Raw genomic sequence first — 25971 nt, forward strand, 5'->3', positions numbered from 1 at the left:
TTGTGGATGATAGACCTCTCATACCAGCACCTTATGAGGACGACCTATTTTTGATAGGTGCAGACCCTCTCATTTGCAGAAATAAGAGGGAGTTGGATTCCGAATATGGAATGATAAACTGCAAGCCTGTGACTACCTCGAGGATATTAACTTTCAAGAAGTTATATGGTAGTGATGTCGGACCAGATTTAGGAAATGCCTCTGAGTTTCATAAACTCATTTGCGTTGATGTTCTTGGTGAACTTTCGTCCGGACATATGTTTTGCAGTTAGCATGGTGAGCTCATATTTGGTTGAGCCTCACTGGATTGGTGCCAAGAATCCTCTGAGATATCTTCGGGGCACAATCTCCCATGGATTGAGATACACTGCCGGAAATATGAAACTGCATAATTATTCAAATGCTGACTGGGCAGGCAGTGTGGAGGAACACTAGAGCACTTCTCAGTGCTGGTTCTCTTTGGATTCTGCTTCGATATCATGGACAAGCAGGAAGCAGAAGTCGAGACCGAATACATAGCTATGAGTATGATCTCGTATGAAGTTGCCTGGTTGTGGAAGCTCTTCAGTGAGCTATTTGTACACATGATGAATACCACTGTGATTCTCTGTGACAACCAGAGGTGGGATTCGATTATTGAGGAATCCCGTATTTGATGATTGCTCCAACAAATAGACATCAGACACTACCTTATCTGGGATATGGTGAGTCGATGAGCAAGGAGGCTCCATCGCATTGAGACTGATGTACAGGTCGCCGTCATTTTGTCAAAGCCCCGGGGAAAGATCAAATCTGTGATCTTCCCGAACGACTTGGAGTCGTCAAGAGACCCTTGTAAAAGGGTCCTGCATGTTGCATACATTGAGCTCTGGGAGCTCTGGGGGCTTGCGGTTCTTACTGGAGCAACATACGACCACAGGGTGACTCACCCTCCCCTGGTAGTACGCACTGGACAGGATGACTCGCTCTCCTGTGGACAAGATGATTCGCTCTCTTGTGGGACAGGATGATTCGCTCTCCTGTGGACAGGATGATTCGCTCTCCTGTGCGACAGGATGATTCCCTCTCTTGTGGACAAGATGATTCGCTCTCTTGTGGGATAAGATGATTCGCTCTCCTGTGGACAGGATGATTAGTTCTCCTTTCAAGGCATCCTACCCATACAGTCTGGGACTCATGGGAAGTACCTCTCATCTGATCAATGAGCAGGGAAATGAGGATAGGGACCATAGTAGTATCGATGGATGCATCGTTGTATCTACCGTACTCCCTATGCTAGGATGACCTTCATTGATCTGAGATCAATGATACTACTCTGGGACCAGTTGTAGGTGTTGTACCCACTATGATACTGACTTCGGGTCAGTAGAGCACTGGTCTGGGACCAGTGGTACATACTCTGAGACTAACTTCGAGTCAGTAGAGGACTGTTCTGGGGCCAGTGGTACATACTCTGGGACTGACTTCAAGTACGTAAGAGGACTGGTCTGAGACCAGTGAGAGTGGTACATACTATGACACTAACTTCGGGTCGGTTGAGGATTGGTCTGGGACCATTGGTACACACTCCGAGACTGACTTCGGGTCAGTGGAGAATGGTATGACACATTCTCGATCAATTCTTCTTCTTCATGGTTCAGTAGAGTTGAGCAGAGCAGAGTTGAGCAGAGCAGAGCCAGCAGAGCTAAGTAGAGCTAGCAGAGCTGAGCCAGCAGAGCTAAGCAAAGCAGAGTAGAGCAGTGCAGGGCACTGATGGCAGAGATAGTACAGTCGAACATATGGATCAGCGGATGGAGTTCTCCATAGTTGAGAGGGAGTGTTAAAATTGGAAACTAGGGCCAAACTCCATGTGGGTCATCTTATTTATGACAGCTAATATTTTTATTGGATCCCTCCCATCGAGAGGTGTAAGATTGATCTAAAGATCATCCGATTCTGATAAGTATTCATGGAGTTGTGAATTTATTTATGTTATAAGACAAATTGTCAAGTCGGCCAGCAACTTGTGTATGCTCAGAAGCCCGATAGTCACGTCTATTCATCATCCACGTTTTAGTATAAATAGGTGAGGACTTGAAGTCATTTGAGACACACTCTTCATGTGATCTCCTCTCCACGTCTTGAGTTTTTGTAGAAGGAGAGACACTAAAGAATACGCTTGCCTAGTATGATGCCCTAGCTGCAGACGATGCCCTAATCCAATGCAGTCATTTACACGCAGTCAATAAATACTCATACGCTGTTCATGATGAAGCCGCAGTTGGAAGGAGCCCTACCACAGTTATACGCATGGCATAGAGATTGTTCATGAAGGCATTCACACGCAGTCATGGTAACATCTTATACGCTGTTCATGTAACACCTTATACGCAGTTCAAGAAGACTCGTTATCCGCAGTTGAATACGCTGCACAAAGGAGGGCTAAACGCAGTCAAAAGAGACCTCATCTATCCACTGATGAGGAGCCCTAATCCGCCAAGATACGCAGTCAAAGGAAGACCTTAATACGATCCTTGTATAAGCCTAAACGCAGTCCTCTAACACAGTTAATGAAGACACCTGTTCACGCAGTCAAGGATGGGAGAACCGCAGTCATAACCACAGTCAAGGATGGAAGAATCGCGGTCATTACAGCAGTGACTTAAAGGAAGAAGCCGCAGCCATAATTGCTGTCAAGTGAGGTAGCCGCAGATCATACATGAAGGAGCCATAGACTCAGCATACTTGTAGAAGTATGTGATCTGGGCACATCTATCTCGGATAGATGAGGCATACTTCGGATAAGGACACAGTGAATGAATCACCCTCGGCATACTTGCAGCAGTCTTGATGTGATATGATCACAACAGCCATAAACGTTGATTTTGTAGATCAATGATCTCGGTTTCGGTTGGATGAAGAAGATCTCGGTATATAGATCTCGGTGACTTACATCTTGTACAGCAGTGACTTAATATATGCAGTCACAATAACAAGGATCATAAGCAGTAATGTCTATGATGATTACAGTCTCAACATAATGAGAATGATAAGGATGAACAGTCTCAGATCATGATGGGCATGGGCAACAAAATGATGAATAAGACAGCATGATGATGAATGATGGGCATGTCAGTTAAGGTTAGCATGATGATGAATAGGGTTGCATGATGATGGAAGATGCAGCATAATGGGCAGCATGATGATGAAAGCAGATGAGAGCAGCTCAGTCATCAAGGTCCAGCACTGTGATGGTATAGCATGGTGCTACACGATAAGGTGTAGCAAATGGACAATAGGTGAAGCCGTCACCTTGAAGAATCAGTTGAAGCAGAATGTCTTCAACTGATCTCATGTATCATCGTTATAAGAGATGATCTATGCTCGGATCTAGATAAGTCAGAGTGTTGACTTCTGTTGTAAATGTATTATTTCTCTCTCTGTTGAACTTTGAAGAACATAAAAGAAGAATTGATCAAGGGTTCCCCACATTGGGGTTTGTCCCTGGCTAGCGCCACATCTTGTGTCCTCTTGTCTTGGCTTTGTCTTCTGCAATTTATATTTATGTTCTATCTACAGTTTACTTTAACGCTGATGTGATTGCTAATTTAGAAAAGATATTGGAAAATTGAAATAAATTGCTCTAGCGTAGAACACACCTAAACTTAACAAGGGATGGTATTTCATGGGCAACCCCGATTTTGGTTGCGTGGTCCTGCTCCCTTATTCGCTTACATCGCCCCCTTTCCATTCATTATTACCCCATACATCACTTCTCCCACCTGGGTCCACATTCCTCCATCGGGTCCACATAGTGTTAGCTCACCCCTTCCCATTGCCCACACCTTGGGTCATGGCTTGGAATGAAGCCCGAAGGTTGATGCAACTAAAAAGAAATTCAAAACCATATATGGCCACATTCAACAGGAAAAGTACCACAAAATGCAAAAGATGGTCGGAACAAAAGCATTTAGCACGTGCGAAAAAACCATTACATGAAGCTCTACCCCATCATCATGGCCATCACCCTGGTTCCAACAGGTTCTATGAACCTCCCTCATCATACATGAACCCATGATTGTCCCAACCCCTGGTGGGCGATGAACCACCCCACCTTAAACGGGGGAATTCACGGCTATATATTATACATCATGCTCTAACCCCTTAAGCCCAAGTAGTTAATCAAAGAAAATCATAAAAAGGCAAAAGGCATATAAAGAAGGGTGGAAAAACCAAGGTCGGGGCACCTCATGTACCATGATTGCTCCCTCCTATACCTTATCAACCCATGTGTGGGTTGTTGGGCCACTAGTTTGTCATTATTATTATCACTCTTTAACGCCGATTTCATGCACTTCTACCCTTCTTTATCATGTCATTTATCATGATTTATCATATAATTCCATTTTATAATTATTTATGCTCTTATGGATAAATATTATTTATTCTCCTTTATTTTTAATAAATTGATGATTATTGCCCACGGGGCTTTGGATTGACGGTGAAGGGGTGCGCTATTAAGGCACTCCTTGCGATAGGTCACCGGTTCAAATCCCCCGTGGGTACTTAGGTTAGTCTTAACTAGAAAATAAAAAATAAAAAATAAAAAATAAAAAATAAATAAAATAAAAAAAAATTGATGATTATTATGCATGATTTTACCAATGATGGTTTATTAATAAATTTGTTGTAACATCACTCACCATTTTAGCCTCTAAGATATTTTCCAGATTGCAGATTTGATCTCCAGCTCATCATTAAATATTCCAACTCAAAAATTCGCTGGAATAAGAAGTGACAGTTTTGCATTGGACGTTTCAGGCAAATGGAGAAGAATCTGGAAAATCCGAAACATGGGTTTTGTTCAGAACGGACCAAATTAGTTTTGCAATGAGCAGTTTTCCCAAATTCGGTCCGTATTAAGAGAAACGGAAGGTTCTCTAAAGACGTTTTTCTCAAATTCGTTGTTGTGGCCGGTTTCCAAATTATCTCAATTGCAATACCAAATTCGACCTGTTCCTATTGAATGTTGATGGAAAGATATTTCAGATATGATCTTGCTGATCAATTTGTTGTGAACAATCCAATTTTGTTATGGGAATCATTTTGTAATCATATCTGTTGTAACTTCTCTCTGCTCTCTGTGTATTTAAATGAGAACAGAGATCAAAGAGGGATATGGATCATTAGAGATAGGATAGGATAGGATAGGAGGAGAGGGGATAATGGAGAGATTTTGATATATACATGTAATCACTGTTGAATTACAGGCAGACTATGTTATATTATTTTCATTCAATGAAAGAGTCTGTTGATTTCCCTTGACGCGTGCAGATCGAATCGAATGAGACGTGTTGATTAAGCCTGAGTGGTTTTTAATTCTCCGATTACTGTAAGTTCTTTCCTCCCAGAAGTGGCAAGGGCCCGCCACAACTGGGAGATCTAGCTAGATTAGCACCAGCACTGTAGATTTCCATTACCGATTGCATTTCAATTTTGTCAATTCTGTAGGTTGTGAGTGTTAATTTCATTACAGAGTGTTTAATTTCTAGCATAAGCATGAGTTATTTTTACACAGGCAGGTGTGGATAAGGCGTGGATTAGAGCATTGATTTCATTTTCTTTCGTTTACAGCATTGCAGAATAGGGCATACGTGAGAGTGTGGTTATTATAGAATCAACTAAAAGAGATTGGTTAATGCTACTAAACTCTCGGTTGTCATCATTTCCATTTGAATTGCTTAATTGAGATTGAGTGTGATTTGATAGAATCAGCTAGAAGAGATTTGTTAATGCTATTATGCTCTCGGTTGATGCTATTTTCAATTGAATTGCTTGCTTCAGATTTGATTATGGTCTTGCTTGAGATTAAGTCCTGATGCTTAGATGTATTATTTCCTCTAAAAGTTACAACTTGAGATTTATGATTGCATCCAGTTACTCTTGTATCAAGTTTTATAGTTCAATTTAAAAAGCATTACTCTCTGGATTTATAGCTTGCACATATTGTGTACACTCTTGAAACAAAAAGACTTACCCAGGTTGATAATTAATGTGAGGCAATTAAGAGTTTTAAAAGAAACCTTTTAGCACCCAACATTTTGGCACCGTTGCTGGGGAGAGTGTTGTCATTTCACAGAGTGATGTATGTTTGATATTTGTTGCTGGGAAAGAATTGGGTATTAAAAACGGAAGGTAAGAACCTACATAACGAGCAAGTAAAGTGCTTGCTCCTCCGCCCTCTTTTCAGCACAATTGCATAGAAGTTGAAGTAGGTGTTTGATGTTTGTCTGCTGTGAAAGAATTGTGTATTAAAAACGGAAGGTAAGAACCTACGTAACAAGCAAATGCTTACTCCTCTGCCCGCTTTTCAGCAGAATTTCATAGGAATTGAAGTAGGAAATTTAGAGGTAGAATTTTGAAAAAATCTCATAATTCCACTCAAGTGGTGATGTAAGCACCACCCATTTCACTAACCAATTGACAGGAACATTTGAAGGAGGAGCCTCAAAGAAACACATGAAGAACATCTTCTATTATGGTAAGAAATGGCTCACATTTCTACTTTTGAATTCCCTATCAAAGATCTAGGAGGAGTGACACAAATGCACATAATTCCCCCATCTTCTCTACCAAATTTTCATGGTTTGACAAATGAAGATCCAGATACATTCTTATTTGAGTTCGAAATACTTTGTAGAGGATATGATTATTGTACTAATGTTCAAAGGTTGAAAGTGTTTCCTCTTACTCTAAAAGGAGCAGCTCTCCGATGGTTCATGAGCCTAGGTGGGAACTGCATCCAAACATGGGAGGACATGAAGAACATATTCTTGAAGAAGTACCAAGACTACCGCAAATCCAATGAAGATATTTTCGATATGATACAAGGGGAAGATGAAAGCTTGGAGGACTATGTGGAGCGATTTCGATACAACTGTCAAAAATCAAAGCATTAGTATTTGGAAAGAGAGATCTTAAAAACACTCCTTAAAGGAATCAAAGATGAATTTTTAGAACTCTTAAATCTGATAGGAAAAGGTGATGTTTTCCAGTTGTCATATGATGATGTTTGTGAATTGTGCATAAGGTATTCAAGAAGAATATCCAAGGCTGGTAAGAGTTCTAGAGAATTTTCTTCTTTCTTTTCCAAATCTGCTACAAGAACATGAGACAGAAAAGCTGAAATCAATGTTTTATTTGAAAATTTTGAAGTTGATTTTATTAGCTCTCTAAATTCAAAATTGGATGTTTTGCAAGTTCAAAAAAATCAAGAATTTGATGAAGTGTTTTGCCCTCATTACCGAAAGGAGCATCCCATAGATAGTTGTCCTTCCTTATCTAGGATGGAAGTAGCATATCAAAGAGATGGGGAAGCTGCAACAAGGTCAAAACCATGGAAATCGTGGCCTACATGTATGGTACAAAACACTTCCTCTCCATTCTCTTACTTGCATAATCCATTATGGAATACTCATGTGTTAGGGCAGCCATGTCCATCTCAATATAACCCCCACAAATCTTGTCTACAAGTTTGGCATGGTTCATCTTATGATTGCATGACTACTCTCCCTCATCTTGTAGCACAAACACATCCTCCATATTCTTCACCAGCTCTTCCGCAACATCTTGCTTGCCTATCAAAATCATCCCCTCAACCCAATCAACTACATCATTAAAATGCTTCATTCCCTACACAATTTCCTGCTCAACTCATTCCACACCCTCACCATAATAAACCAGTACAACATGCTTACAGTGTTGAACTGCAGAATTTACCGACCCTTCCCACCCATTCTATCTCACATGCACCATTGGAGAAAACTTATATTGAGATTCAGAATGTTTTAAATTCAAAAATTGTAGAAGTTAGGGAAGAAAATGAGGTTTCTTTTAGTCTGCATCAACAAGCCGTTTTAAAAGCTCAAGAACTTCATGATATGATGGCTATGAGAAATCAAAAAAGTAAAGGATATATTGAAGATTGGTTTCACTCCATCATTTGCTTGCAGCATCACTCCATACTTCAACAATTTTTGACACCATCTTTTCAAGGGAAGTTGGCTTCTCATACCCTAATATTTATTAACATGCATTTTTCAAATTTGGGTATGTACATACTTGAAGCCTTATTTCGAAAATGGTTCCACTGGAAGTACTCTTATACATAATCATATTCATTTTTCAAATCAGAGTAGATTAGTGTAAAAAATAAAATAAATAAGGACATAAATAAATACAATTTGTTTTTATATAAAAATAGTTGTTTTTGTTGCGACACGCTGTGGAAATAAACATCGGTAATAAATATTTTAATTTATTTGTGTATGTAGATGAATTATAATGGAAATAACAGTTCTACAAACACTCATATTCATTTTTATCACCGATTTGGAAAAAAATGCTTGAATATCATATTTTTTGGCTTGTAGGCTTGATAAAAATTTTGAAAACACAATCAGGATAGTCATGTTTTGAGGGACCAAAAGGGAATATTTTTAAAACCTGTTTCTATCCTAAGTAGCCCTTGATGTCTACTTTCCAACCCAATTTGAATCACTCAATTTGGATTTGAAACAAAAACGTTATAACCAAAACATTGACAGGGTGTCTAGTAGGCAGCTTAGGAACAGAGTTGGGACAGTCAGTTTTTGGAGGCCTAAATGACTATATTTTTAAAACCTGTTTCTATTCTAAGTAGCCCTTGATGTCTACTTTCCAACCCAATTTGAATCACTCAATTTGGATTTAAAACGAAAAAGTTATAACCAAAACATTGACAAGGTGTCTAGCATGCAGTTCAGGAACAAAGTTGGGACAGTGAGTTTTTTGAGGCCTAAATGACTATATTTTGAAAACCTGTTTCTACGGTATATTCCCCTATGAATCTAGTTTACAAATCAATTTGAATCACTCATTTTCGATATCGTATGAGAAAGTTATGACCAAAATACTGACTGTCTATCGTAAATCAGCACTCTTAAAACTCTGTTTTTCTGGCTATTCACTAGAGTATTTGACCCATCAATTCTTTTTGTTTTCAAACCTGTTTCTATTGGAGATAAATAAATTAATCTACTTTCATTTCTAATTTGAATCATTCGAATCCGTCATCAAACGAAAAAGCTATGCTTAAAATATCCACTGTTGTTCTAAGTGGGGAAATCGAAAATGACTCTGTTATGCAGGTTGTTCTAAGTAAAATTGACATATCATATCATTGAATTTTTAAAACCTGTTTCTATTGGTAATATATATTTGAAGTAGAGAACCTTACTTGACCTCTCGCTGATCCAGCCGCAGTCCCTGTTGCTATGCGTCCAGTTCCTATGGGCGGTGCCCCAAGAAAAGCTATTGATCCTAGGAGCTTTGCTCTAGCATTTGTTTGCGAGTGTTAGCTCTCATTTGGCTTTGGAATCACTGAAATTGGACGAAAAACAAGAGTTATGATTAAAACACTGTAGGTTAGCATGATCGGCCACTGCTCTCCCGCAGGTAATAAATTAATTTTACTTTGTTATTTTTCCATGGATTTGTTTTACAGAATAACTACTTAGTTTTTTTGCATAATTCTTGGATTAGGGGAGCCCGATCACCTCTCTTTCTCTATGATTTAATGTTTTATTGCAGGTAAACATTCGTTTTTTCAGGTCTAAGAGAATAAAGAAAGTCAATTTATGGACGAGCGATTCTTGAAAGAAATTTTAATGAAACAAGGGCATTTCATCCAATCCATTACCTAACGAATTCATAACAGAAGAAATGAAGAATTGATTTCCATTTGAAAATTCATGTCACTGCTACCAATACATTTTTCCAAGAGATCATTTTTTTCCATTGACATCTTAATATTCCCTTAGGAAATAACATCATAGTTGTTGTAACTTAATTCATTTATTTATATACTGTTTTTAAATAAAGTGTTGTTTCTTTTCTGATTTCTCTTATGTTTTTGTGTTTCAGGTGTTGCTTCCTTCAAATTGTAGTTTCCACTCCATTGGCGATTGAACAATGAGGACCCCACCATGCAAGTTTCAATTGCAGAAGGCAATCCTTCAACAGCTTCATTTCTGTAAAAAGTTATTTCTTTCTTTTTCTGTAAATACGATTTTTTTCTCTATTTTTCTGTTTGTTTGTAGCTATAAATATGATTGCTTGTCTGTGTTTTTTTCTCTCCCTGTTTTCTTTTGTTGTTCCCTCCAGGGAACAACACTTTTTCGTGTGTAGATTTGTTGTTCCCTACAAAGAACAACACTTTTTCGTGTATTGATTTGTCGTTCCCTACAGGGAACAGTGGTTGTTCCCTACAGGGAACAACACTTTTTCGTGTGTAGATTTGTTGTTCCCTAAAGGGAACAACACTTTTTCATGTATTGATAGGAAATAGCTGTTGTTCCCTAAAGAAAACAACACTTTTTTGTGTGTTGATTTGTTGTTCCCTACAAGGAACAACACTTTTTCGTGTGTAGATTTGTTGTTCCCTAAAGGGAACAACACTTTTTCGTGTATTGATTTGTTGTTCCCTACAGGGAGCAGCTACTGTTCCCTAAAGGGAACAACACTTTTTCGTGTGTCGATTTGTTGTTCCCTACAGGGAACAACTGTTGTTCCCCACAGGGAACAGCTGCTGTTCCCTAAGATTTGTTGTTCCCTACAGGGAACAGCGGTTGTTCCCTCAAGGGAACATCACTTTTTCGTGTGTTGATTTGTTGTTCCCTACAGGGAACAACTGTTGTTCTCGAAAGGGAACAATACTTTTTCGTGTGTGTTTATTTGTTGTTCCCTACAGGGAACAACACTTTTTCGTGTGTGTTGATTTGCTGTTCCCTACAGGGAACAACTGCTGTTCCCTTTACACCTTTTCCATGTGTTTTTGTTGTTTCCTACAGGGAACAACTGTTGTTCCCTCCAAAGAAACAACACTTTCTGCAAGTATTTTTTGTTGTTCCCTAAAGGGAACAACACTTTTTTGTATGTTTTCCTTTGTTGTTCCCTACAGGGAACATCACGTTTTTTCTAAGTATGTTTTTGTTGTTCCCTCTAGGGAACTGCTGTTGTTCCCTAAAGGGAACATCACTTTTTTCGAGTGTTTTTTTTTGCTATTCCCTCTAGCGAACAGTTGTTGTTCCCTAAAGGGAACAGCTGTTGTTCCCTAAAGGGAACAACACTTTTTTTCGAGTGTTTTTTTTTTGCTATTCCCTCAAGCAAACAACACTTTTAGAGTTTTTGTTGTTCCCTCTAAGGAACAGCTCCTTTTTTAGTGTTTTTTAAGTTTTCGTTGTTCCCTCTAGGTAACAACACTTTTAGAGTGTTTTTGCTATTCCCTCTTTGGAACAGCATTTTTGCTTCTTGTGAAGTTTTGTGTGTTGTGAATAGCACCTCCTTCCTCTTGCGAGATTATTCCTAGTTCATCTCAACCACATTTTACTGATTCCCTTTCATGGCATGAAGTACACTACTTTTATGAGGACAAGAATTATGGATTCTATTGAAGCGAATTAATATCATTCACGTTATGATCTTTAACAGGAAAGCGCCTTGATCATCGATTCTTTTCAAAAATGACACAATTATTTATATACTACTTTACTGCATCATTTTTTTATGTACATGATAGTGATTGATTATCTTAATACCATGCTAGTTCCACCCTTCCTGGTTATAATCTTCTCTGTCTGTAATAAATGAGATTATGGGTATATTTTTTTCTATTGACATGTTCAACTTCTTCCACCATCCCTACTCTTAAGGAATATTGAGCCTCTCTCTATTTATCATAAAAATGCGTAATAACAACAAAATTTTGTTTGCAAATAGAGGATAGGGGGTCTCATTAAGAGCCAGCCTACCATGTTCATAAGGCTATAGCAAAGTGACATTCCCATTATGGCCATCACACCAGGGTTATGATCCATTGGATAGCCAAAATATCCTTGGAACAGGAGATCTCATCACGAGTCGGCCTTATCACTTTTGCTACATTCCAGTGAATGGCAATGTGGTTATCTGGTTACCACGCCAGCACACTGATCTCTTCTGTAGAACAACACTGGAACTCTCCATTTATAAATTGAGGATCCTGGCTCATATGGGTTAAAAGGCAACCCTGCCGAGGCTATGGACACCTGCTGGCAATAGAGGCTCTGCTTATGGTATTGAAGTTATATCTTATCATAAATTATTACTATAATACTCTTTTCTTATTCTCTCTTTTTATCGGAGAAGTTATTTCCTTAATTTTTCCCTGTTTTGAACCTTTACGCATGAAAAATTGTTTTTCGATCAATCGCATCATTTTCGGCTAGAATATCGTCAGCAAAGCATCTTTCTTGCATATTGTTGTCCTTTTTGCTTACCGCATAACTTATCATCAATCCAAAGTGTCCTATCTCTTGTTCATAACTATTTTTACACACTCTGCTCTCATTATAACCATACCTCTTGCTGTCCTATCATTGATATGTGTACTCTGCTTCATTTACTGTCGTATTGTTCATTCCCTTGCCTTGCCATCAGAACAACACTTTCCCTATGCTTTATGGTCATGAACGCCCTTTTCCAATTGGAAGGGGAAAGTATGCATTATGGGATAGCATGCGATATAATTACTGCACTCTGCCATAACTTGTTGATTTGACAAAATATTAGTATTGCATTTATACAAAAGTTTTTTTTTTTTTTTTTTTTCTGATTGAAATTTTTGCATGCGGCTTATCTATTGCTATTCAAAACTAAGACTGTGGATTCAAGAAATTTGCATGAAAAATAGTGATTTGTTTACAGGAGAACAACAAGTATGGGGGAAACTCTATTCGAAACAAGGCCACACTATTGCAACTAACAGAAGAGACTCGAGAAACTCGTGAACGCGAACAATTGTTCAAACATGATATGCTTGCTTAGATTCCACCTTTTGCATCACTTTCAGCATCAACTCAGCCTACATCAGCTTCAACAAATGCCAGTGCATACATGTCATTCCACATTTTTTCGGAGGTAAAACTTGAGGTAAATTAGCATAATTTTCTGATTTATTACAAATTTAGGAGAATTTCATAAAAATCCATTGAGCATTATTTATCATCATTCATTCCACATCTTTACCACTTCTCATTTTTCAAAGACAGATTCTTTCAGTTTGGGGGAGTGTTCCTCTCATTTATTTATTTATTATGACCATGCCATTAATATTCTTTATCATCCATTGATCTTCTTATTCATTCTCAACACTTCCCTTATTCCATGTTGTTTTACACCAAGCATAGATTTCAATAGATTGTAGCAACCACCTCAATTTGTTTTCTAGCATTGCATGAGAGCATGCTAATTCTCCAATTTGGAGGAGGAACTGCTACACATGATGAATATTTTCTACTTTCTTTCTTATTTCAGGCATACAATTTATACAGTGTAGAAATTGATTTGTGTATATCTTTAAAAATATGAACTGAATTCTTGTGATTTTTTGTTAACAAAGAGGTATCATTAAAATACACAAACCCTGACAATTTCAAGTTAAATTAGTTTGTCAAATTTCTGAAATCATGCACTGTCACCTACAGCCATTTTGTTTATGATCCGTGCATCAAAACGATATGGTTTTTGGATCATAGAAGCATTAATATAGTAGAAATCTACTTGCAAAATTTCAGCAAAATCTGGTTTGTAGTTTTTTGAGAAAATGGTTAATGAAGTTTGTTATTACTTATATCATATTTTTCTGCAACTTCATATACATATAGTTGAACGTCAATGTAAAAATTGTTACGCCTTCATCAATATTGCTAAAATTGAATATTCATTATTTGAGGAAGAAGTCATTTTTTCCATCCATTTCATGAGTTGGAATGAACAATTTTTGTATTCTTGCTTGGTTAATACCGAGGCTTTGGGTTCCATGAGGACATGCAATATATTCAGTTTGGGGGTATGTTGAGCCGCTAGTTTGTCATTACTATTATCACTCTTTAACGCCGATTTCGTCCATTTCTACCCTCTTTATCATGTCATTTATCATATAATTCCATTTTATAATTATTTATGCTCTTATGGATAAATATTATTTCTTCTCCTTTATTTTTAATAAATTGATGATTATTATGCATGATTTTACCAATGATGGTTTATTAATAAATTTGTTGTAACATCACTCACCATTTTAGCCTCCAAGATATTTTCCAGATTGCAGATTTGATCTCCAGCTCATCATTAAATATTCCAACTTAGAAATTCGCTGGAATAAGAAGTGACAGTTTTGCATTGGACGTTTCAGGCAAATGGAGAAGAATCTGGAAAATCTGAAACATGGGTTTTGTTCAGAACGGACCAAATTAGTTCCCTAATGAGCAGTTTTCCCAAATTCGGTCCATATTAAGAGAAACGAAAGGTTCTTTGAAGACGCTTTTCTCTGATTCGCTGTTGTGGCTGGTTTCCAAATTATCTCAATTGCAATACCAAATTCAACCTGTTCCTGTTGAATGCTGATGGAAAGATATTTCAAATATGATCTTGTTGATCAATTTGTTGTGAACAATTCAATTTTGTTATGGGAATCATTTTGTAATCATATCTATTGTAACTTCTCTACGCTCTCTGTGTATTTAAATGAAAACAGAAATCAAAGAGGGATATGGATCATTAGAGATAGGATAGGATAGGATAGGAGAAGAAGGGATAATGGAGAGATTTTGATATATAAACGTAATCATTGTTGAATTACAGGCAGACTATGTTATATTATTTTCATTCAATGAAAGAGTCTATTGATTTCCCTTGACGTGTGCAGATCGAATCGAATGAGATGTGTTGATTAAGCCTGAGTGGTTTTTAATTCTCCGGTTACTGTAAGTTCTTTCCTCCCAGAAGTGGCAAGGGCCCGCCACAACTGGGAGATCTAGCTAGATTAGCACCAACGCTGTAGATTTCCATTACCGGTTGCATTTCAATTCTGTCAATTCTGTAGGTTGTGAGTGTTAATTTCATTACAAAGTGTTTAATTTCTAGCATAAGCGTGAGTTATTTTTACACAGGCAAGTGTGGATAAGGCGTGGATTAGAGCATTGATTTCATTTTCTTTCGTTTACAGCATTGCAGAATAGGGCATACGTGAGAGTGTGGTTATTATAGAATCAGCTGAAAGAGATTGGTTAATGCTACTGAACTCTCGGTTGACATCATTTCCATTTGAATTGCTTAATTGAGATTGAGTGTGATTTAGATAGAATCACCTAGAAGAGATTGGTTAATGGTACTATGCTCTCTGTTGATGCTATTTTCAATTGAATTGTTTGCTTCAGATTTGATTATAGTTTTGCTTGAGATTAAGTCATGATGCTTAGATGTATTATTTCCTTTAAAAGTTACAGCTTCACATTTATGATTGCATCCAGTTACTCTTGTATCAAGTTTTATAGTTCAACTTAAAAAGCATTACTCTCTGGATTTATAGCTTGCACATATTGTGTACACTCTTGAAACAAAAAAACTTACCCAGGTTGATAATTAATGTGAGGCAATTAGGAGTTTTAAAAGACACCTTTTAGCACCCAACATGGGCTTCCCTCTTATTAGCTACCCCTATGCCCTAGCATGTGACCCAAGGTTGCCCCCTTTCATTCCCTACCTCATTCACCTATCTTCCACATGCCACCACCTTTTGACAGATGTACCTTGACTATATTATCCCCTCTAAAATCAGAAACCACCTAATAGGTTACTTGGTTAACCCCATTGGGAGTTTAGGAGACATTGGCACACCCAAAGCCCATTATGGAAGGGCGGACCATTATAAGTCCCCACCTGTGATCCATGATTAGGTAAGCCCATTCACTCAATTTCTCTAATGACCTGTTGTATTGGAAGTCTAAGGAACGCATTGGATCTTATGCAGGATTGCAGATGGTTTCCATTTGGGGTTTGGTTTCCCTATACGGGGTCCTAATCCTCCAGAGGGCTACATTAGCACATATAGAGTGAACATTGACAGCCATGGGCCTCTATAGCAGCAGATTATACTTCATGGATCCCCACATCCATTCAAAGATTTCTCGTGGTTTACTTATTGGACGAGGAGGACGCACCTGATACATCATGCCCAGCTGATACCAGGTCTACACCACACACTTGGCAGATGATCCAGGACTTCTATGATGATGTGGCATCTCCTACATTGTCATCCTAGCCCTTGAGGGCAACCTACAGGCATCTTCGACTTGTTTGGAGACCCATGAGAACACTTGTGTCCCCGCGCAATCATTTGGAGCACCACAAGTTATTACAAGGGGCCAACTCCTTGTCCATTGCTTTTGAGGGTCCTATTCTTCATTATGGCACCCATGGACCTCAGCAGGCCTCTGAAAGGGCCCTACGACATGCATAGATTATTATTTGTCCTCTTGAGAGGCTTATCTTTTCATTTGTGAGCTAGTTTGGTGGGCTTGTCACCAAAGTTATGTCATTTGCACATTATTTTATTTCTAGATGCTAATGTAGGCTCATTAGCCAAATCGAACTCCTAATTGGTGTATAAATAGGAGTTAGTTAGATTCATTTGTATCATCACTTGACTTGGGATCTCTCTATCTTTAGAGAATTTCGCACTTTTTCCTTGGAAGACTACTTTGGATGATGGATGAATTTTGATGTATGGATTTGGGCTATTTCTATCTTGGAGCTTCTTATTTGCAAATGCGATGTTGATTGGATATCCTCTCTAACATTGTAAGTGAAAATTTAATGTTATTTTTCTTGTTGCTGCATACATTTGAATTTCGCTATAATTAGGGCTAATTCCTGCATGTATGAAATGTGGAATTGTGTCTATTTAGCTTATTCTTTGTATGGGCCATTGTTAGATGAATGAAATCTCCTAGAGATTGTGTTATCTTGATAAGATTGCACCATTTGTATGAAGTATAAATGCTTGAAAGTCACTTTTCTTCTCTTCCCTCTAACATTGGACGAAGTTTACTCTTGGAGCCTCCTTGAACAAGAAACTAAATCTTTCTTCATTATTATCCTTGACTCCATATCCCCAAGTGAATTAGGCACTGGTCCCTCAAAAAGGGTGATCATTTTAACCCTCTTTTTACCCCTTTTCCATTTTATCCCTAGGTCTAGCCTCATTAGGTCACTAGGGCATTAATTTCCTGAGAAACTAACCACAAGGAAACTTTGATCTCCTAGATACAACTACATAGGTGGGTCCCTTTGCTCTTCTCCAAATTTGAAGCAATTTTGATCGTGGAATCTCCGGATACCTCCAACCCTAGCTCTAGGATCAAGTTTTGCCTAGGTGTTCCCAAGGCTAGAACTTAGTAGGATCAATCTGACATCTTTGGAAGAAATTCTTGTTTGATCCTTTCCCCTCACCTTGGCCAGGTTAAGAACATCATTGGTTTCCTAAATCCATCCCTTAACCTGGACTAGGTCCACTTGGCCTCGTGTGGTCCCATTCTTCACCAAAGCCTATTTATCAAGGAATACTCAAGAATCCAAGTTCTCAAAAGGATTTTAGGGATTTGAGAACCTCCTTCATAGGTCTTATCCTTCTACCTCAACCCTCCAATCATCATCCCCTTTCCCTAGATCAAATCCCTTGCTTGAAGAGCAAGCAAGCCCTATCCTTCAAACTCTTTTGGAAAGGGAATCATGTGAGTCACTCCGCCCCTTCATTGATATATACTTTTATAAGTGACCTCCCAACTACCGGGTTTCCTCCCATCAGTGAAAGTCCATAAAGAGTAGGGAGTCTTAGTTGAGGTGACAGTGGGCTAAGTCTCCATAGTTGCCATTGACCTAGAAGTTGTCCTCATCAGAATCTCTTTTAGTTCCCCTGTGAGTTTGTGCGGTAACAAGGTCCACATAGGGTTAGCCCCCCCGCCCCCTTGTCCACGCCTTGGTTCAGGCTTGGAACAATGTCTTAGAGGTTGATGCAGCTAAGAAAACAAAAATCATAGTTTGACCACTCTCAACAGGAAATGTACCACAAAATGCAAAATATGGTTGAGACATACAAATTTAACATGTGGGCAAAAGCCAAACTTGAGTTCTACCCCTTATCCATGGCCATTACCTTGGTTCCTATGGGCCCTAGATGAGCCCCCTCCGTCATTAAGGAACCCATGCTTGTCCCAACCCCTGGTGGGCGATGAACTGCCCCACCTCAACGGGGTATACACTACTATATATTACACATCATGCTCTCATCCCCTGGAGCCCCAAGCAGTCATGAAGAAAAATCAAACAAAGGCTATTTCTATATTGGAGCTTCTTATTTGCAAATGCAATGCTGATTGGATATACTCTCTAACATTGTAAGTGAAAATTTAATGTTATTTTTCTTGTTGCTGCATACATTTGAATTTCGCTATAATTAGGGCTAATTGCTACATGTATGAAATGTGGAATTATGTGTCTATTTATCTTATTCTTTGTATGGACCATTGTTAGATAAATGAAATATCCTAGAGATCGTGTTATCTTGATAAGGTTGCACCATTTGTATGAAGTATAAATGCTTTTTTCTCTTCCCTCTAACATTGGACGAAGTTTACTTTTGGAGCCTCCTTGAACAAGAAACTAAATCTTTATTCATTATTATCCTTGACTCCATATCCCCAAGTGAATTAGGCACTGGTCCCTCAAAAAGGGTGATCATTTTAACCCTCTTTTTACCCCTTTTCCATTTTCTCCCTAGGCCTAGCCTCATTAGGTCATCTAGGGCATCAATTTCCTGGGAAACTGGCCACAAGAAAACTTCAATCTCCTAGATACAACTGCGCAGGTCGGTCCCTTTGCCCTCCTCCAAAGAGTAGGGAGTCTTAGTTGTGGTGACAGTGGGCTAAGTCTCCATAGTTGCCCTTGACCTAGCAGTTGTCCTCATCATAACTTCTTTTAGTTCCCCTGCTAGTTTGTGCGGTAACAGGGTCCACATAAGGTTAGCCCCCCCCTTGTCCACACCTTCGTTCGGGCCTGGAACGATGTCTTAGAGGTTGATGCAGCTAAAAAGAAAAGAAAACGCATAATTTGGCCACTCTCAATAGGAAATGTACCGCAAAATGCAAAAGATGGTCGGGACATACAAATTTAACACGTGGGCAAAAGCCAAACATGAGTTCTAACCCTTATCCATGGCCATTACCCTGGTTCCTATGGCCCTAGATCAACCCCCTCCATCATTAAGGAACCCATGCTTGTCCCAACCCCTGGTGGGCAATGAACAACCCCACCTCAACGGGGTATCCACTGCTATATATTACACATCATGCTCTCATCCCTTGGAGTCCCGAGCAGTAATGAAGAAAAATCAAACAAAGGCAAAAGGCATATGAAGAAGGGTGGAAAAACAAAGGTCAGGGTGACTCATGTACCACAATTTTCTCCCTCCTACACTCATATACCCAAGTGTGGGTTTCCCTTATTATAGCTACCCTTGTATCATAACATGTGGTCTAGATGATTCCACTAATCCCCACTCTGTTCCATTACTTTACCATTTGCCACCTACCACTTGAGGGATGTATCATGGACATGTCACCCCCTTTAAAGGATGAAACCACCGAATAAGATCCTTGGTTAACCCCCTTATTGAGCTTGCAAGCACTTGTACATGTCAAAGCCCCATATGGAAGGGCATGCCACCATGCTCTTTTACTTGATTATTCTAATGATTTGTTGTATTGGAGGGAAAGGGGACGCATTGGATCTTATGCAGCATTGTAGGTGCGTCTCTGTTTGGGGCTTGGTCTCCCTATACAAGGTCCTAGCCCCCCAGAGGGCCACATTGGCAATTGTAGGCTGAGTGTTGAGAGCCATGGGCCTCCACCATAGCACATATTACTTCATGGATCCCTATCATTGATCATTGATTGCTCATGTTCCACCTTGTTGGATGAGGATGATGCACCTGGTTCACTATGCCCAGCCGACTTCACACTTGCACCATACACTTGGCAGATGTTCCAGGGTCTAGAGGATGTCTCTTGCTGCAGAGGGAACGCTTATGTCGTCATCCTAGCCCTTACAGATGGTCTACAGGAATTTTGAATGTACTTGGAGACCCATGAGGATGTCCTTGTGCCCCCCACCCCCACGTGGGAGCACCACAAATTCTTGCTTGGAAAACAAGGGGCCAACCCTAAGTTGTACGAAACGCCGAAACGTCTAGAAGTTTCCGAAACGAGGACAGCCCGAAACGCAACCCCCAGAAAATGGAAACAAATATATATATATATATATATAGTCAATATTAAATAAATTATAACACATTATTTTGCAAGCAAAGAAATAATGAGACATATAAATAGCATTTTAGAAGGAAATCCAAATTTATATTAACTTCAACATAATCACATGATGCAAATATCCAAAATTAGCCTTTATAGATGAGGATTTACATTCAAGACTCCAAAATCAGCCTTTATATGTGAGGCTATATGTGCTAAAACTGAAATAAAACATGAACTAAAGACAATCATGGCTACATTAGCATATCATTACTAATAAAATTCCTCATCCTCATCAGCAAAGATAGAACAAGATGCTTCTTCAGCAGAAGAGGCAACTCTACTAAGGCTTCCAGTCGCACTTGCATCACCACTGGCACAAATATCAAGAGCAGAAAGAGAGAGCTCTAAATTTGGACATTCTACATCCACATCCCATTCTTTATGAGGTCCACAATGTGTGAGAAATGAGTGAATGAAGTGTCTTTTCAAAGAAAAGAAGAGGCTCACAAGGTTTCTAGAGAATTCAATCCTTCTCATCGTCTAGAGAGGTCTATTTGTAAATTTTTTTTACTAAATTTAGCTAACAACCACATAAAAATTAGTTTATTAGTGTGTTTTGGTGTTAGATGGAGCCCACGCCCTCTTTCCACTCCTTGAGATGGCCCCAAAAAAAAAATCATATTTTTCATTTTGGTCGCTGAAACTAGGCCTATTGTGGCCGAAACTCCGTCGGTTGTACCGTCCAGCGTTTTGAAATCCCGAAAGTTGAAACGTCGTATGGTACGGCCGGCGGTGTTTCAGCGGCGTTTCAATCAAGTTTTGGCATTTCAGGCCATCCCGTGTACTGGTATGCCACTAAATCTGGAGTTTCCTGCAACATAGGGCCAACCCCTTGTCCACTATGTTGGGAGTCCATTTTCACATCATGGCACCCCTTGGACTTCATTAGGCCTCTTCAAAGGCCCAACGACTCATTATGTTGATCATTCTGCCCTTTTAAGAGGCTTATCTTTATGTTATTAAGCTCTTTGGTGGGCTTGTCACCAAAAGTATTGTTATTATGCACATTATTTTATTTTAGAGGCATTATTAGTCCAAATTAGGCCATTCAAATTCATTAGAGATTGTATAAATAGATGAGAGGTGATTCATCCTCTCATCACTGGGATTGGGTTATTAGCTCCTGAGAGATTTTCGCTATCCCTTTTGGAGGACGAGTTTGGATGATATGGATGAATTTTGATGTTTGGATCTCTCTCTTGTGTCTTTGAGCTTCATTATTGGCATAATTTGATGATTGGATATACTCTTTTGTACATGTAACTGCTATTTTTCATGCTTATTCTTGTTATTTACTTTGTCACATGAATGTTGCTAGGATTTTCGCCATATAAGTTTGAAATTTACTGCCTTCTTATACAAATTGGTGGAAATTTTGATCTTTTATAGTGTTGCATCATGTCATGGGTCATGTACGAATGGGTGAATGTTCCTAGAAATAATTTGTGCTAAATACATCTCGATAAGTCATCAATTATTGCAAATCGAAGTATAAAGTCCCTGGAGTAGCTGCTCTCATGCCCTAATGCCATGCGAAGTTGCTTGAAGGCCTCCTTGATTGGGTGAATTCTTTCAAAACAATAAATTTCCCTTGACTCTTGTTACCGCTCAAACTAGCAAGTGGACCTAAAGGGGCAAATGCTAAACCAAGGGCAACAAATGGAGACTTACCCACTGTCACCTCAGTTAAGGCTCCCTACTATTTACGGACTTTCACCGATGGGAGGAGACCCGTTCTATATGGAGTCACGAATGAAGGATAAACCAACAAGTGGATATAGAGTGACCCAAATAATCCCTTTCCAAAAGAGGTTGAAGAATAGAGCTTGCTTGCTTTCTAAGCAAGGTACAATACTACAATGTCTTCTAGGAGAAGGATGGGAGGATTTGAGGGTTAGGTTTAGGGAATATGACTTCTGAAAGAGTTTCTCAATCCCTAAAATCCTTCTTGAAATTGGTGTCCCGATGGTTCTTGAAGAATTATCTTTTCAAAGGAATGGGACCACACGGGACCAAGTGGACCCAACCTAGGTTAGGAGGTAAGAATTTAGCAACCAACGATATTCTTAACCCAAACAAGGAGGGGGAAAGGATCAAAGAAAGGATTTTCACTTAAAGGTGTTGATTTGATCCTATGAGGCACTAGCCTTGGGGATACCAAGGCAAAGTTTGACCTCAGAGCTAGGGCTTGGCTTTTCTCACAACTCCACCATCGGGATGGCTTCAAATTTGGAGGAGGCCTTGAGGAAACACCAGCACAGGGGATGCTAGGAGATCGAACTTTTTGGAGGTCTATTTTGTCGAGAAAATGATGCCCTACGTGACCCAACCTGGCTAGACCTAGGAAGAGGTGAAAAAGAATGGATTTTGGGTGACCACCTCTTGGTTGATCAGTGCCTTAGTCTTGGGAGAATTGAGTATATGATAAATATGAATGAGGACTTTGTTTCTTAGTCAAGGAGACCTTAAGACTACCTCACTAACCTTCTAGGGCAAAGGGAAGCAACATTACAGCTTTTAATACTTCGACTTGCAAAAGGAAATGGCTTATCAAGATGAATTCATTGTTAGAATTATCGCTAGGAAATTTCATTCAAATTACATGGCCCGTACATTGAGAGATGTTATATAGAGACAAAATTCCACAACTTAAGCAGTAAATGCATGCAAGAATTCGCCCTAAAAGTAGAGAAAATCCCAATCCAATGTATATGACAAAGTAAAACAAGAATAGCATTAAAAGCATGTACTTACATGTAATAGAACATATCCAACCATCCACAATTTGATAATAGAAAAGCTCCAAGATAAGATAAACAAAATCCAAACATCAAAATTCATCCATAAAGCTCCAATTCATCCTCCAAGAAAAAGTGCGAAATTCTCAAGAAAGAGAAGAATCCAATCCAAAGTGATGATGAGCAAATGAACTCATCTCACTTGTATTTATACACTAAGGAGTTCGAATTAGTCTCCTTGGCCTACATAAGCCCCAAAATAAAATAATGTGCTAATAATCTAACTTTTGGTGACAAGCCCACCAAACTAGCTCACAAATGAAAGAATAAGCCTCTTAAGAGGTCAAATGATGAATGATATATGTCGTAGGGCCTTCCAAGAGGCCTGATGAGGTCCATATGTCCCATAATGAAGAATGGGACCCCCAAAAGTGATGGGCAAGGGGTTGGCCCCTTGTTCTCCAAACAATAAACCTGTGGTGCTCCCAGTGGCTGTGGGGGCTATGAAAATTCCACAACCGGAATCCTATTGCAGAAACTAGAAATTATTCTACTAATTGTTATTTTATTTTAACAATTTATTTACTGTTTCCTATAGCAAATACTGAATAACTCACACTGCAACCTACACAAATAAAACTACAGAAGAATAAACGCTAGAAGAAATGCTATAGCACACACATAAAATAACACAGTTATTTTTGGACAAAAGTCCCCAGAAAAACCCGACTTCGGAAAACCGGTGCAGCAGCTGAGGATTTTAATATTAACCAGCATTGAAATAATCTGAGTACAACTGGATGTCGAAACTGGCAATCCTACATAGAAATGCTGGTAAGAATCTGGAGATGAATTTTCCTCACCCCACAGGCAATCTCCCGGCACAACTTTCCTTCAGAATTTTGGCCTTCTGAGGCACTGCGTTAGCCTCTACGCTACTCTGTGTAGCTGGATGGATGACTTGCTTTCTGTTGGATTTTGATGAATTTGTTCTACCTTCTGTTGAACAAAAAGAAGCTTCTCCGGCACTCTGGGACTCCTTCCCGGCCTCTGGAACTGAAAACATCAATCTCCCTCAGCAAATCTACTTTGCCTTTAGAGGCTACTGCGAAGATCTGCATCAGCCTCTTTGCGGCTCACTTGCCTCTCTACAAATGCACTCACTGGATCTGGAATCCTTCCTCCAACTTCACTGTCCCTACCCCTCTCTCACTGCTTTGGTCTCATGGCTCTCTCTATGGCAACTAACTGTTGCTACACTGGAGATCAATCTGTTCACGAAACCGAACTGCTCAAGGGTCTTCTCCAAGTGCCCATCGACTTCTTCTTATAATCCTTTCTTGGGACTCCAACGGCCAAGACTAAATCTTAATCGATGGCTAGGATTAACTTGAAGTCGATCCATGTGAGTTTCTAGATCATTCACGCCTTAACTTAATTAATTCAAATTAGTTAACCATATTCCTTAAGTTTAAACTAAGGAAATATTTAAAAATTGGCTAATAATATAATTATGTCATTTCTAGGCAGAATTTCCAAAAACGATTTCTGGGTTTTGGAGATCTCTTGTATTCTAGCCTCTCCACAAATTTTCAAGGCTAGAACACATCTAATGCTAGAAAAACTAACAGGGGCACAATAACAACTGCATAGGTCTCCAAATGAGTCGAAGATGCTTGTAAATCATCTGCAAGGGCTCTGATGATGGTGTAGGTGATGCCACATCATCCTGCAAGTCCTGGGTCAGTTGCCAAGTGTATGGTACATCTGTGGAGTTGGCTGGGCAAAGGTGAACCAGGTGCATCTTCCTTGTCCAATAGGTGAATCTCGAGCAATCTCTGAACATCCTTGGGGATCCATGGAGTATTGTTTATTGTTGTGGAGGCCCATGGCTCTCAACACACACCCTACATGTGCCAATGTAGTCCTCTAGAGGATTAGGACCCCGTATAGGGAGACCAAACCCAAGATGGAGACCATCTGCAGTCCTGCATAAGATCCAATGCATCCCCTAGCCTTCCAATACAACAAGTCATTAGATAAATTGAGTAAATGAGCTTACCAACCATGGACCATAGTTGGGGACTTCATAATGGCCTGCCCTTCCATAATGGGCTTCAGGATGTGCCAATGTCTCCTAAACTCCAAATGGGGTAACCAAGCATCCTATTAGGTGGTTTCTACTTCTAAAGGGGATAATATGTTCAAGGTACGTCCTTCAAAAGGTGGTGGCATGTGACAAATATGTGAATGAAGTAGGGAATGAGAAGGGGCAGCCCTAGGCCACATGCTGGGGTACAAGGGTAACTAATAAAAGGGAAGCCCACACTTGGGTTTATAATGTATAGGAGGGAGCAATCGTGGAACATGAGGTGCCCCGACCTTGATTTTTCCACGCTTCTTTATATGCATTTTTCCTTTTTATGATTTCCTTTGATTAACTGCTCGGAGCTCAAGGGGTAAAAGCACGATGTATAAGATATAACACTGAATACCCCCTTTTAAGTTAGGGAGGTTCATTTCCCACCAGGGGTTGGGACAATCATGGGTTCCTATATGATGAAGGAGGCTCATAGAACCTGTAGGAACCAAGGTGTCGGCCATGATGATGGGGTAGAGCTCATGTATTGGCTTTTGCCCACATGTTAAATGTGTTTGTCCCAACCATCTTTTGCATTTTGTGCTACATTTTCCTGTTGAATGTGGCCAAATATGCTTTTATCTTTCTTTTTAGCTGCATCAACCTTCGAGGCATCATTTCAGGCCTGAACCATGGTGTGGGCAAGGGGAAGGGTGAGCTAACCCTATGTGGACCCAGTGAAAGAATGTGGACCCGGGTGGGAGAAATGATGCATGGGGTAATAATGAGTGGAAAGGGGGCGATATGTGCGGATAAAGGAGCGGAAGACCACACAACCAAAATTAGGGTTTCCCGTGAAGTACCATCCCTAAATCCAAATGGTCAG

The 25971-nt window shown here is 39.4% G+C and overlaps 1 protein-coding gene across 2 annotated transcripts in view; it reads right to left on the bottom strand.

Moving 5' to 3' along the window:
- LOC149249739 (inactive glucose-6-phosphate 1-dehydrogenase 4, chloroplastic-like) overlaps window positions 1-25971 on the bottom strand; it is a 315894-nt gene that overhangs the window by 104958 nt on the left and 184965 nt on the right. The gene's annotated exons all lie outside the window — the stretch shown is intronic.

The sequence above is a fragment of the Pinus tabuliformis genome, chromosome 7 (assembly GCF_031772625.1).
Source record: "Pinus tabuliformis cultivar Carrire ecotype Pingquan chromosome 7, CPIR1, whole genome shotgun sequence".
Taxonomy (NCBI): domain Eukaryota; kingdom Viridiplantae; phylum Streptophyta; class Pinopsida; order Pinales; family Pinaceae; genus Pinus; species Pinus tabuliformis.